This window comes from Petaurus breviceps, unplaced genomic scaffold, assembly GCF_028583685.1.
Source record: "Petaurus breviceps papuanus isolate PSGF00001 unplaced genomic scaffold, PetGlider_PUasm1.0 186, whole genome shotgun sequence".
Taxonomy (NCBI): Eukaryota; Metazoa; Chordata; class Mammalia; order Diprotodontia; family Petauridae; genus Petaurus; species Petaurus breviceps.
The window spans coordinates 50,779,328-50,794,001 of record NW_027185798.1 but is presented as its reverse complement, the minus strand read 5'-3'; positions in this window follow the sequence as shown (position 1 = coordinate 50,794,001).

The following is a 14,674-nucleotide window of genomic DNA, read 5'->3' as shown; positions in this document are numbered from 1 at the left end:
GAGGAGAATATTTTAGTTTCCAAGGGTAGAGAGATGCTTGACTTCCTGGCTTCTATTTGGTGTACTAGCATTGTACACCAGGAATATCAGTGATTCTAATCTTTCCTTTAGTCTCTTAAATGTCATCTCCACATTAGTTGGCCTAGTGCCTACTTTATCATGAACCACGGACAGATTGAACTCACATACAGGGGGTCATGATAGCAAGTTATAGGGATCTTCTTATGGGGAACTTCTTGAGCACTCAAGAACAGAAAATAAAAGAAAAAAAGACTTCCAGCAATCAGTGACTGTGGAGCCCCTTTGCCACATATGTTCTTCAAAGCTGAGGCTGCTTTCCCTTAAACTCTCTATGTACTTGTAAGAAAATGTACGTTATAGATTTGGGGAGGAAAGAGGGAAAGAGAGGATGATTTGCACCAACTGCTCTTTGCTGGGAAACTTTGTAAAATATCTCTTTCTGAAAAGACTGGCAAAATGAGTTCACAATTCAATATTTGGGGTTGGGGAGAAAGGCATGGACCAAAGGCATCAAAATACAATTTTTCAAATTTTTTAGTCAGCATCCCCTTACACTCTTAAAGATTATTGATGAGCTTCCTCAAAGGGTTTTTATGTGCATTATATCTATCAACATTTATATTAGATATTAAAATATTATAGTATTATTATAAAAATATAACTTAGGGGACCTTTGTGGGTCTCCCAAAAAATTGTAGGGACCCCTGGGTCCCTGGATCACATTTTGAGAACCATTGCATTAGAGAATCAGTCATGATCTCTGGAAATACTCTTTAAACCTTGAATGTGAAATACAGCTCCTGGAAACCCAATTTGTCAAGTGGAGTAGGGATTAGAATAAAGGTAACTTGGTGCTTACATAGGAAATATATATGTATAAAGGCATCTATCCACATATGTGTACACATATATGTACATTTGAGATATATATATATATGGAAAATTAAATGTATGTAATAATAAATGAATGTTCTCTCTGTGCACATCTGTCTACCTAGTTGATTAGCTAGCTCTATCTTCTGACCTATTCCTTTATTCTTGTACCTTTAGATGTTAGCACCAGCCACTAACAATATCTGGGATGCATTTTCTCTTCCTCTCCACTTGGTAAAATCCATCTTTTCTTTAAAGGCCTAGTTCAAGTGCTACACCTCTGTGAAGTCTTCCCAGAAACCACCAGGTGAAAGTGATTTCTACCTCCTCAAATGTTCCTAGAGTACTTTACCTGTCACATTCATTTTTTGTATGTGGCTTATGCCCCTACTAGAATATTCCTTGAGGGGGCAGCCAGGTAGCACAGTGAGTAAAAGCACCAGCCCCAGAGTCGGGATGACCTGGGATCAAATCTGGGCTCAGATACTTAGCACCCACCCAGAAACACCTGGCCATGTAACCTTGAGCAAGTTACTAAACCCCAATTGCTTAGGGGCAGCCAAGTGGTTCAGTGAGTAAGAGCACCGACCCCAGAGTTGGGATGACCTGGGATCAAATACAGGCTCAGATACTTACCACCACACCCAGAAATAACTGGCCTTGTAACCTTAAGGAAGTTACTTAACCCCAATTGCTTAAAAAAAAAAAGAATATTCCTTGAGCACAAAGACAATATTGTCTTTCATTTTCACATCCCACCTTAACATAGTAGCTGGGCTGTAGTAGGTGCTTAATAAATGTATTGCTGTCTACAGAAGATTCTGAAAGAATGAGGTCTATCTTCTGTCTATAGTGAGGCCTCAATAAAAAAGCCTTTATTAAGTACCCAGACACTGAAATGTTTAAGCTATACACAGACAAAAAAATATCAAATCATCCCATCAAAGAGGTTTTCCAAGTCACCCTTAGTAGAAGCTGGGGTGGGGATTAGGAAAGAATGCTACAGATGGGATTTGGGCTAAGATTTGAAGGAAACTAGGAATTCTAAGTAATAAATAAATAAACAAACAAAGAAACAAACACACACATACCACAGGAATCAGGGATAGCTTTCACAAAGCATGGAGGCGGGAGACAGAATATCAAATGTTGAAGTTTGTCCTTTGTTCTCAAAGAGAATAATGGTATCAGGAAGATGATGACATGACTTGAAAATGAATTGGATTTGAGTGAGGGAAGGCTGTGCAAAGTAACCATCATTACTTTCTCCTCTAGAGCCACCTGGGTCCAGTGACCAGATACAGATCAGGGCTACTCTAGATGGCAAAGGATGCACTGGAAGACCTTGGCCTTTTTAAGCTAAGGTCTTTCTGAGGTTTCCCTTTGAGTGAGGCAATGCCCATTCAGTTAATAGGCCTGTTTAAGAAGTGAGTCAAGGGATGGCCCCTTTAATTAAAAAAAAAATCAAGGAAGATGATTGCCACACAAGGAAAACTGCCCTGATGTTTTAGAACCAGAGGGCAGAATAGAGGTTGAAAGAATCCACCAATCACCTCCTGAGAAAGATCCCAAATGAAAACTCCTAGGAATATTATAGCCAGGTTCCGGAATTCCCAGATTAAGGAGAGAATATTACAAGCAGCCAGGAAGAAACAATTTGAATATTGTGGAAACACAATCAGAATAACAAAGGATCTGGCAGCTTCTAAACTGAGAGTTTGAAGGGTTTGGAATATGATATTCCGGAGGGCAAAGGAGCTGGGATTAAAACCAAGAATCACCTACCCAGCCAAACTGAATATCATCTTTCAGGGGGAAATATGGTCATTCAGTAGAATAGAGGACTTTCAAGCATTCTTGATGAAAAAAACAGAGTTGAATAGAAAATTTGACATTCAGATACAAGAAGCATGAGAAGGTAAACAGGGAAAGGAAATCAAAAGGAACTTATCAAATTTGAACTATTTATATTCCGACATGGAAAAACAATAATTGTAACTTATGAAATTTTTCTCAGTATGAGAATAGTTGAAGAGAATAGAAATGTGTGTGTGTATATATATATATATGTATGTATATATGTATAAATACATATATATGTCTATATAGGCAGGTATATGGGCATAGGAATACGTGTGTGTATATATGTGTACAGGCATACATAATGCAGACAGAGGGCACAGGACCAATTGAATCAGAAGGGATGATACTTAAAAGGTGAAATTTTGAGGCGAGAGAGGAATGTAATGAGAGGAGATGGAGAGAAACAGAATGGGGTAAATTATCTCATGTAAAAGAGGCAAGGGTAAACTGTTCCAATGGAGGGGAAGAACAGGAAGGGAATGAGTCAACTTTACTCTCATTGGATTTGGCTTAGGGAGGGAATGACATACACACTAAATAACTCACCCTACAGGAGAGTTGGGGGGAAGGGGATAAGAGGGGGGATGATGGAGGGAAGGGAATGTTGTGGGGGGAGGTTAGAAGCATACACTTTTGAAAAGGGACAGCGTCAAAGTAGACAATAGAACAAGTCAGGGATGGGATAGGATGGAGGGAAATATATCAGTCTTTCCAATATATCCACTATGGAAAGGTTTTGCATAGCTACACATGTACAACCTATATTGAAGTGCTTATCTTCCCATTAAGGGTGGGTGATGAAGGAGGAATGGAAAGAGTCTGGAATTCAAAGTTTTAAAATCAAATGTTTATATATATATATATATATATATATATATTTCATGCAACTGGGAAATAAGATATACAGGCACTGGGGCATAGAGATCCATCTTGCCCTACTGGAAAGTCAGAGGGGGATGGGGGAGGATATAGGAGAGAGCAGAATGGGGGATGGGGTATTCAATGGGATCACTGTTTTGGGGTGGTGGGTAGGGGAAAGATGGGGAGAAAATGTGTAGCTCAAAATCTTGTGGAAATGAATGATGTAAATAAAAATAAACATGAAATTTAATTTTAAAAAAGGACTCCCTATTTAACAAAAATTGCTGGGAAAACTGGAAAACAGTGTGGCAGAAACTAAACATAGACCAACATATGACACCATATACCAAGAGAAAGTCAAAATGGATACATGATTTAGATATAAAAGTTGATAGTACAAGCAAACCAGGAGAGCAAGGAATAGTTTACTTGTCAGATTTATGGAGAAGGGAAGAATTTATGACCAAACAAGAGACAGAGAACATTATGAAATGCAAAATGGATCACTCTGATTACATTAAATTGAAAAGATTTTGCACAAAGTCAACGCAACAAAGATTGGAGAAGCAGAAAGATGGGAAGCAATTTTTATAGCCAGTGTCTCTCATAAAGGTCTCATTTCTAAAATATAGAGAGAACTGAGTCAAATTTATAGGAATACAAGTCATTCCTCAGTTGATAAATGGTCAAAGGATACGAACAAGAAATTTTCAGAGGAAGAAATTAAAGCTACCTATAAGCGTATGAAAAAGGCTCTAAATCACTACTGATTAGAGAAATGCAAATCAAAAAAACTCTGAGTTTCTACGTCACACCTATCAGATTGGCTAACATGACAAAACAGGAAAATGATAATTGCAGGAGAAGATGTGGGGAAACTGTAACACTAATTCTTCGTTGGTGGAGCCATGAACTGATCCAACTCTTCTGGAGAACAATTTTGAACTATGCCCAAAGGGTTATAAAATTGCCTACCCTTTAAATCAGCAATACCACTTATAGGACTGTATACCAAAGAGATCATAAAAATGTGAAAAGGATACACAGATAAAAAATATTTATTACAGTTCTTTTTGTAGCAGCCAAGAATTGAAAATTGAGGGGATGCCCATCAATTGCAGAATGGATGAACATGTTTTGTTATGAATATAATGGAATGCTACTGTGCTACAAGAAATGATGTGCAGGTGAACTTCGGAAAAACCTAGAAAGACTTGCATGGACCGACGATGAGTGAAGTGAGCAGAATCAGAACATTACCCACAGTGACAGCCACATTGTGTGATGACTAACTTTGATAGACTTGGCTCTTCTCAGCAATGAAAGGATCTAAGACAGTTCCAAAAGACTCATGATGGAAAATACTATCCACATCCAGACAAAGAATTTTGGAGTCTGAATGCAGATGGAAGCATACTATTTGCCCTCTTTTTTTATTCTTTTGTTTCTTCTTTCTTATGATTCCTCCCATTGGTTCTAATTTTTCTTTACACTATTACTAATGTGAAAACATGTTTAATATGAATATATATGTAAAGCCTATATCAGATTGCATGCCATCTTGGGAAGGGGGGGTGTGGCAGGGAGGGAAAGGGAAGAAAATTTAAAACTCAAAATCTTAGGAAAGTTAATGTTGAAAAGCAAAAATAAATTAATTAATTTAAAAACAAAATAAATTAGTGAGACTAATAAATCTCATAATTCAATGAATCAAAGAATTTGTGAAAATGAATAATAGATAATAAGCCTGGAAAGAGATGCTGTAGCTAGATTATAAAGGATTTTAAATGTCAAACAGTTGAGTCTGGTTTTGCTCCTAGAGAAAACAGTAATTCATTAGGCTAGTGACATGGTCAGTTTTGTGCTTTAGACCTATTATTTTGGTAGCTATAGGGAGGTTGGAATTATATCTAAGTGGAATGTTCTTTTTAAGAACATAGTTGTTTTTTTTTCCTTCTCTGGAGGTCTTTAGATAGGGGCTGGACGATCACTTAATTGACATTATGGAAATAGTACTTCTTTAGGTGAAGGATCGAATGAAAAGTCCAAGAATAGTCATCCAAATCAGACATTTTGGGACCTACAAGGCTTACCAAAAATCTGTACTTACATAAAGCTCTCAGCCTACCCGATAGAAGCTTGATTGCAACTGAGAATGATTTTGATAAAATTTTTTAATAAAGGGACCACACAGAGAGGTCTTGATATTACTAATTCTATTAGAGTTAAGCCTTTCATATTAACCTCTCACAAATTATTCAGTTCACTATGGATTAGAGAGATATGGCAAGGGCTTCTAGACAACATTTTTAGTCTGTTTTTACCAACAATAAACACACATGATAAAAAAAACCAAATAACTAGATGGATAGATGAATGAATGAATAGTGCAAGATTAAGACACCTGAATCACTGCAATATTTCTAGGAGACACTGATTATCATTCTCTCCAATTCAAAGCTGCAGACATTGAACATTATATAATATTTTCATCCATTAAGAAAGTATTCATAGTTGTACATTGCTTCTGATGGTTGCTACATCCCATCCAAGATCCATTTGCATAAATGCATTTGTCTTTAGAGAAATGGAAGCACTCCATGCATCCATATTATTAGAGCAGTTTTAAACATTATGATTTCACATTTAGTCATGGCTTTTCTCATCATAAAGCCTTGAGAAAACTCACTAGGAAACCTGGAAAATATTAAGCCAATCATTATTCTGAAAACCAATCCATTGAAAAAGGGTTCATTGTCTTTAACTATTGTACCAGGGAAGAATAGTGAGCATTACAAGAAATTTTTGGTTCTGTAAAATCTGTTAAAAAATAAGTAGTCTTCTTAGATTTCTGTCTTTGGAACTTGATAATACACTTCAGTGATTCCAGCACATCTGGGATGAATTTCAGGGTTTATACAAATCAAGGATTTATTGATTATTTATGTACAATATTATAACATTTTGATTAACTGTTCAGACCCTTTTGACCAATGTGCTTCATCATTACATTACTGTGTGTGCATTACATTATGTTTTTTTCATTTATTTTTTGGTATTCAAAATATGAATTTTCATCTTGCTTTCCATTGAAATTCTTTTTCTTGGATTGTTCGTTTCAGAAACAAAGTGCTAATAACTCAATGTCATTTTTTTTTTCAATTCAAACGTACTTAGATACACCGCTGACTTCCAGAAAGTTGACTAGTAACAATTCGAAGAACAGCCACATTGGTAGAAAGGTTTCACATTTTAAATGTGTTTGCTCTGTACAAAATAAAATCAGAATCACCTCCAAGTCCATTCTAACTCACTTTGTCCTCCCTGTCCTCTGAATTCCTATGAAAATTTATTGTCCCAGGAATTATTTACCTCATTCCCAGAGGGCAGAACTAGGAGCAAAAGGCTTGAGGTTGTTTTAGAAGTGATTTCTGTTCTGGTACAGTTTGGATTATAGGGCCTTGGAGGCCCTTTCTGATTCATATTTTGTGATTCTTTGAGTTACTTTTTTTGATTCAGTACAATAAACATTTGTGAAACACTATGTGCAGAATATTACACAGGAAGGGAAGAAGGGAGGAAGAAAGGAGGGAAGAAAAGAAAGGGTAGAAGTGAAGTGAAGCAAGGGAACAAGAGAAACAAGAAAGAAAAAAGATGTTAAATTCATAGTTAAGTATAGATGACCTGAGTCCTCTAGGCCATATCTCACCCAAGATATTAGGTGTTGACTTCATTATTTCTAAAGCAGTGTGACCTCCCTAACTGGGAGATTTGCTGGAGCAAGGTGCCCTGAAGACATCAGGCACCAAATAAATATTTGTTTAATGAAAATGACTGAATTACATACGTAGCAGTTTGGTATAAGAAGAAAAGTATTGATTTAAAATAATGTTTGGAATTCAGTCTCAAAAAACCTAACTAGTTGTGCAATCCTAGGCAAGTCATTGAGCTCCTCTGGAGGTTTCCTCATCTGCAAAATGAAGAGCCTGCAGTAGATGAATTTTAAAGTACTTGGAAGCTCTGAATGTATGATGTTATGATCCAACAGACTTTGTTTTGAATTTTGGCTCCAACACATACTACTTTTATAGTAAATAATCATGAGCAAATCAATTGACCTCCCTAAGTCTCGAGTTCTTTACTTTTCTAAAAGAGATAACAATTACAATAACAACAACAAAAAACTCTAGCTGTATGAGAAATGATATGTGTATGTGTGTGTGAGAGAGCGAGAGAGAGCAAGAGAGTATTATACCAACTAAAATTCTGTTTCCATATTTTAAATTGTCTTCTACTATTATCCCACTTTCCATGTAATAATTACAAGACTGAATGGCAGTTCTAGACCAATATCTTAGATCCCTTCATAGCCTGCCCAACACCTGGCACACTATCTTGCTCATTGAAGAAGCCCAATAAATACATATTGGCTGACTGGACTTGTTTCCTTCTAGTTGAGAAATGACTCCTTGCCTTTATTTTTTTGTTGCAATTGTTATTCTTACCATTGTTTCAACTGATGGTACTGGGGACCATTTCCAAGTTCCAAGCTAATTCTGTCACAAAATCACAGAGATTCATAGAATTTGAGAATTGGAATGGATCTCATGAGCCATCTAGTTCAAATCATACTTGGAAGGATTTTCCACTATAAATATCCATTTTGTAATGGTTCGTCAGACTCTGCTTGAAGACTTCCAGTGAGGGAGAATCCATTACCTTCTGTAGTTCAGTTCATTTGTACAGGGTCCTAACTTCTAGGAAGTTATTGTTGCTCTTTCCTGGCATAAGACCTATATTTGCTCCTTTATAACTATTACCCATTGCTCCTGGTTATCACTCAGGGGCCTAACAAAATAAAATGATTTCTGTTTCTACAACTGAGCTCTTCAAATATCTGTGCACAGCTCTCATGGTCCCTTCGTCCACATTCACTTCTGCAGAATAAGCATCTCAGTTCCTCTAACCTAATCTAAATACCATGGTCTCATGGTCCTTCAACATCTTGCTTTTTCTCCTCTGAACATTCTTCAGTTCATCAATGTCTGGCTAAAAATATGGTGCATAGAAGTGAATATAATCCTCCAGAGGTGATCTGACTAAGGCAAGAAACTATATGACTATCACCTTTTTATTATTGGAGACATGCCTCTTTAAATGCATCTCATGATTTTAGACATACACACACATAAACCATATATATACACACATGCATACACATACACACACATATATAAAATCATGGGGTGTGTATATATATATATATATACTTACAGAGAATCAATATAATCATATATAGTAATGGCACATATACACATATTTACAATTTTATACACATATAATTTTTGCCTCTCTCTATAAATATATATATATATATGTATGAATGTATCTGTGTACGCACATGTGGGGGTGCACACAGAGCGATATATTATGATGCTGACTCATTGATTTTGCAGTCCACTAAAATCCCCAGACCTTTATGATACTAACAACTGCCTAACCATGACTCTCCCAAGTTTGTACTTCTAAAGCTGAATTTCTGAATCTAAGTATAATACTTTTACCTTTACTTCTATTGCATTTCATATTATTAGACTCAGTCAAAAGCCTCAGCCTGTCAAGAACTTTTGGGATCTTTATTCTGTCATCAGTATATCAGCAAGGCTTCCTGTCCCAATGAAATCTTCAAATTCAATGAGTTTGCCATCTATTCCTTTATCCAAGTCACCTATAGAAATGTTAAACTGCAGAGGGCCAAGCTCAGTAGGGCACTCTGCTGGAGACTTCTTGTCAAGTTATCATTGAATCGTTAATGACTATTCTGAGTCCAACCTTTCAGCAAGATCTGAATATATTTACGTGGATTATCTATTCTACATTTCTCCATCTTTTCCATGAAGCCAGAGAAGAAAAATCACATCTACAATATTTACCTTATGTCAATTTTTTTTCAATATTTACCTGATAGTGTCAAAACTCTGTTAATAAAGGGAATAAGGTTAGCATGAGTTGACCTATTTTGTTTTGTTTTCTTAAAATAAAAAAGTATCAGGGGTGGCTAGGTGGATCAGTAAATAGAGCACCAGCCCTGGAATCATGAGGACCCTAGTTCAAATTTGGCCTCAGACACTTGACACACCAGCCGTGTGACTTTGGGCAAGTCACTTAACCCCAATTGCCCTCCAAAAAATTAATATATTGAATTTTTTTTATAATTTTACATTTTTATTTCACAACTGATACCTATCCTTCCCCTCCCCTGGAAAGTCATAAATTGTACCAAAGAATTCAGAAGACATTTGCAAGTTTCCATATCCATATTCCCCACCTTTGCAAATAAGGAAAGGGAATGTATTTTTCCCCCTCTCTTCTTTGGTGTCATTTTTGTTGTTGCTATTCAGCTGTTTCAGTTGTATCTGACTCTTAATAACCCCATTTGGGGTTTTCTTCACAAAGACAGGGGAGCAGATCACCATCTTCTCCAGTTCATTTTACAGATGAGGAAACTGAGGCAAACAGGGTTAAGTGAGTTGCTCAGGGTCACGCAGCTAGTGAGTGTCTCAGGTTAGATTTGAACTCAGGAAGATTAATCTTCTTGACTCTAAGCTTGGCACTCTATCCATTGTGCCACCCTAAGTGCCTCCTTACTTGTATACATATGTTTTTACTGTCTCCTTCATACGACTTCTCAGAATTTTATGCAATTAAAAAAGAAAACATAGGCACAAAGGGCCAAGAAGTACACAATATATTTTGTAATACATTATCTATTAAATCCTCTTTTTCTTTCAGGTATTTTAGCTATCAGAAGTCTTATTGTCCTTTTGTCTGGGATGGTGTTGTCTTATGATTTCTGTTCACACCTGTTAACAAAGAGGTGCAGAGTTCATCTGGGGGTAAGTGCTAGAATTGCAAATTTCTATCTTTTCTTATAACAGAGGGGCAGGAGTACACATTTAAATGAGTCCTCAGTGTGATACATGACAGCCTGGGAAACTGACATCAATAAGAAAAGAAAAAAAGTTTACAACTCACTCATGAGGTGTGAGGATAGTCCCTTCTTAGCTTCCTGAGTTTTGATGGATGTAGCCATGACTGAAGTCTCTCTTGGAAGAGGGGACCATTCTATAGGAGATTTTTTGACATGTTTCTTTTCACATATTGATGTCCTTGTGTTTTCCACAGACAAATTCCATATTGCTAAAAAGATACAACATATAAAGTAAGAATTACATGACCTGGAGATTTGGTGACACAGTCATATACCTGATTCTTCATGACTGAGTTCTAGCCTTTATCACTGGCAAGCTTTTCCAGGAGCAAGAATAGTTTGGTATTCCCTACCAATCCTAATAACAGTTTCATTTCAGAGATCATTTAAACTTTAAATGCCTTTTTAAATTACAATTCTTTTGAGAACTATTTTTTTTTATATCCTTTGACTTAACTAGTGGGGAAGGAAAAGTGTGTGTGCATGTGTCTACAAGTGTAGTTAATAATTTCTTTTTTTCTTCCTTTTTTAAAAATTTATTTTTTAATTAATTTGTTTGTTTCCTTTTAGTTTACAGGATTCGATTCCACAATTCCTTGAGTTTCACATTTTGTCCCCCTCCCTCCCCTCCCCCCCATGGCGGCATATAGTCAAGTATAGGATCTGTAAATATTTTCACATTATACATTAGTCAGGTTATAAGGACGGATTGTACCAGCTGGAATGGAAAATGGTAAAGAGGACATAAAACCAAATAAGAGAAGGAAAAAGATTAGGTATTTTGCTTCCACCTGGATATAAACTTAGTTCTTTCTCTGGATGCACATAGTTCTCTCCATCATGAGTCTTTTGGGATTGACTTATAGCACTGCATTGCTGAGAAGAGTACAGTCTATCAAAGTTGGTCATCACACATACGTTGTGTCTGTAATTGTGTACAAATTTCTCCTGGTTCTACTCTTCTCACTCAGCAACAGTTTATATAAGCCTCTCCAGGTAAATATGAAGACCATCTGCTCTTCCTTTCTTATAGCACAATAGTATTCCATAACATGCATATACCACAACTTGTTTAGCCATTCCCCAATTGATGGGAACCCCCTTAATTTCCAATTCTTTGCTACCACAAAAAGAGCATTTCTAAAATATACAGAGAATTGAGTCAAATTTATAAGAATACAAGTAATTCCCCAATTGATAAATGGTCAAAGGATATGAACAGGCAGTTTTCAGAGAAAGAAATTAAAGATATCTATAAGCACATGAAGAAATGCTCTAATTCACTATTGATTAGAGAAATGCAAATCAAAACAACTCTGAGGTACCACATCTCACCAGTCAGATTGGCTAAGATGACAAAACAGGAAAATGACAAATGCTGGAGAGGATGTGGGCAAATTGGAACACTAATGCATTGCTGGTGGAGTTGTGAACTGATCCAGCCTTTCTGGAGAGCAATCTGGAATTATGCCCAAAGGGCTATAAATACTTTCATACACTTTGATCCAGCAATACCACTCCTAGGGTTATATCCCAAAGAGATCATAGAAATGGGATAAAGACCCATATGTACAAAAATGTAGTTAATAATTTCAATGGTCAGCTAGGTGTTGCCCTGGCTAGAACACTGGGCCTGGAGTCAGGAAGACCTGAATCCAAATTTAGCCTCAGACTGTAGCTGTATGACCCTGAGCAAGTCATTCAACTTAGTTTCCTCATATATAAAAATGATCTGGAGAAGGAAATGGTAAATCACTCCAGTATCTTTGCCAAGAAAACCCCAAATTGGATCGTGAAGACTCAGACATGATGGAAATGACTTACAACAACAATAATTCTGTTATATTCAGTCACAATCAATGTGTTGATTTGTTTTATTTTGCTGTACCTGTTTTTTATATTGAGGAGAATCATGTGTGTGTATGTGTTCATATGAGGATACACGCATGTGCATGTGTAGTTACATATCTATTATGTACGTGTGTATCTACACACCAGCTACATATATTTGTATACATATAATAATTATATATATTATGTTCATTCAGCTGTTTCAGTTGTATCTGACTCTTAATAACCCCATTTCGGTTATAAATATATATATACATATACAAGTACATATATTATGTATGTACATATATAAGTATTATACATATGTAAGTATACCAAAATGCATTATGAACATGTACAACATATCCATATACATATGTGTGCACATATATCAAGTATGTGTTTGGTTTTACTCATCTTGTATATTTTTACTTGTGAATTAATGGACCCCTCTCCTGTAATTCGTATTTCTCTGCTATTTTTGTTCATCTCTCTTTTGTGTGACTTGGCCAATATATACATACGTATGTAGATTGAAGGGAAGAGAGCCAGTACTTTGGAGAACTGTATGACAAAATACTAATGTATCCTGCTGCATGATACGCTTTAGTTTTAATCTACATTATTAATATTTCTCTCACATTTTCTTAAGTCTAGACAATAAATCAAGCCCTGGTTTGCAATTTTTGCCGATTCTCCAGGTCATATCAGTGTTAAAGGAAGTTTTTACAAAGGTTACCTACTTGAACCTTGGAAAGCCATGAGATTGTGACTGTTGAGCCATCCTTCTGCTTATAGAAGAGGGGAAGATCAAGAGATGTCTCACATGAATCAGTGACAGAGATATTTCATACACAGTGACAGGTGGTAAAAGATTCAGAGAAAACAGTACTTGTAAATCAGGAAGGGAAATTGCAGCCATGGCGGCCTGTAGAGTCAGTGAGACTTGAGAGTCAATAGGCCTTGAGAGAGGCAGCTTCTGAACCTAAGCAGCCTCAATATTGGCCCAATAAGGATAAGACAATGAGAAAAGACTGCAGCTGAATGATTTAAGACCACCCAAAGCCAATACAGAATTATAATGGCTAACATTGGGACTGAAAAATGAATCTGGCAAAATTGTTACTTCCCTGTCCCTTCTGTTGCTTTGGTTCTCTCACACTGAGCCTGTATCCCATTCCTTATTTCTCTAAAGACAGTGATGGATACATAGGTGGATAGAGAAACAGATATCTCAAAAGAAACGAGTTTCTTTAAGATTTCATTCATTGCGCATATGTGGGGATGGGAGATGGAGTAAAGGAGTGGGGTAGAGGGGTATCATTGAAGGAAGTAGCAGAATGAACAAAAGGATCAAAGATTTGAGGATTTTACATACACATGCATGTTTACACATGTGTACACACGTGTATATGCACATACATTGCACGGTGTGCATACATACATGTGTGTGTATATGTACATGTATATTCCCCAAACAGGGAAAAGATTAGTCTGCACCATTCTAAATTCTCCTAGACATGAAATGAGTCAGCAGCATTCTGATGGAGATCGCAAGGTTGGTAGAAACAGGAGAAATTTCCTAACTAAGGTAATAGACTCAGATAACCCTTTTCTATTAAATCTACCAAGCAGGTTTGTGTTGCCTCAGGTCACACAAGTACAAATATCTGATCCACAGTCTGACTCCAACCACAGAAACTCACTGTACCACCCAGTTGCTCCCCTACCCACAAGAATTTATATTTTTACCTTGTGTAGAGGCAAGACACACATATCTGAAGTAGGATAATCTGGAGGCAAATACCAGGCCGTGTTTTAGACCTATGGGTGATCTCCATAAAATACATGGAACTTCTGAGAATTTTCTGAGTTTGAACTGCTTGTGCTAAAGGCATAACACTTGTGATTCTAAACAGAGTCCACAAGTCCTTCCATGTAAAGATCTTATCCCAAACGCCCCAAAAGTATTATACCCCTAAAACTGCTACATCCCGAAACAATTGTTGCAAGAGACAATAACATACCTTAAACCCAAAGTCCTGCCTAATGCATAAGGCCAAAAGTACTTTTAGAAGAGGGTATTCACTCCTGCAAATGAAGCCAATGTTTGATATATGTGTGTGTATGATTATGTATGTATGTGTGCATGAGAGAGAATTTAAATTTTCTTTAACATTTTCTGTCAATATTGGGCTATATTGCAGAATTTAACCTAAAATTTAAACAAGCGGG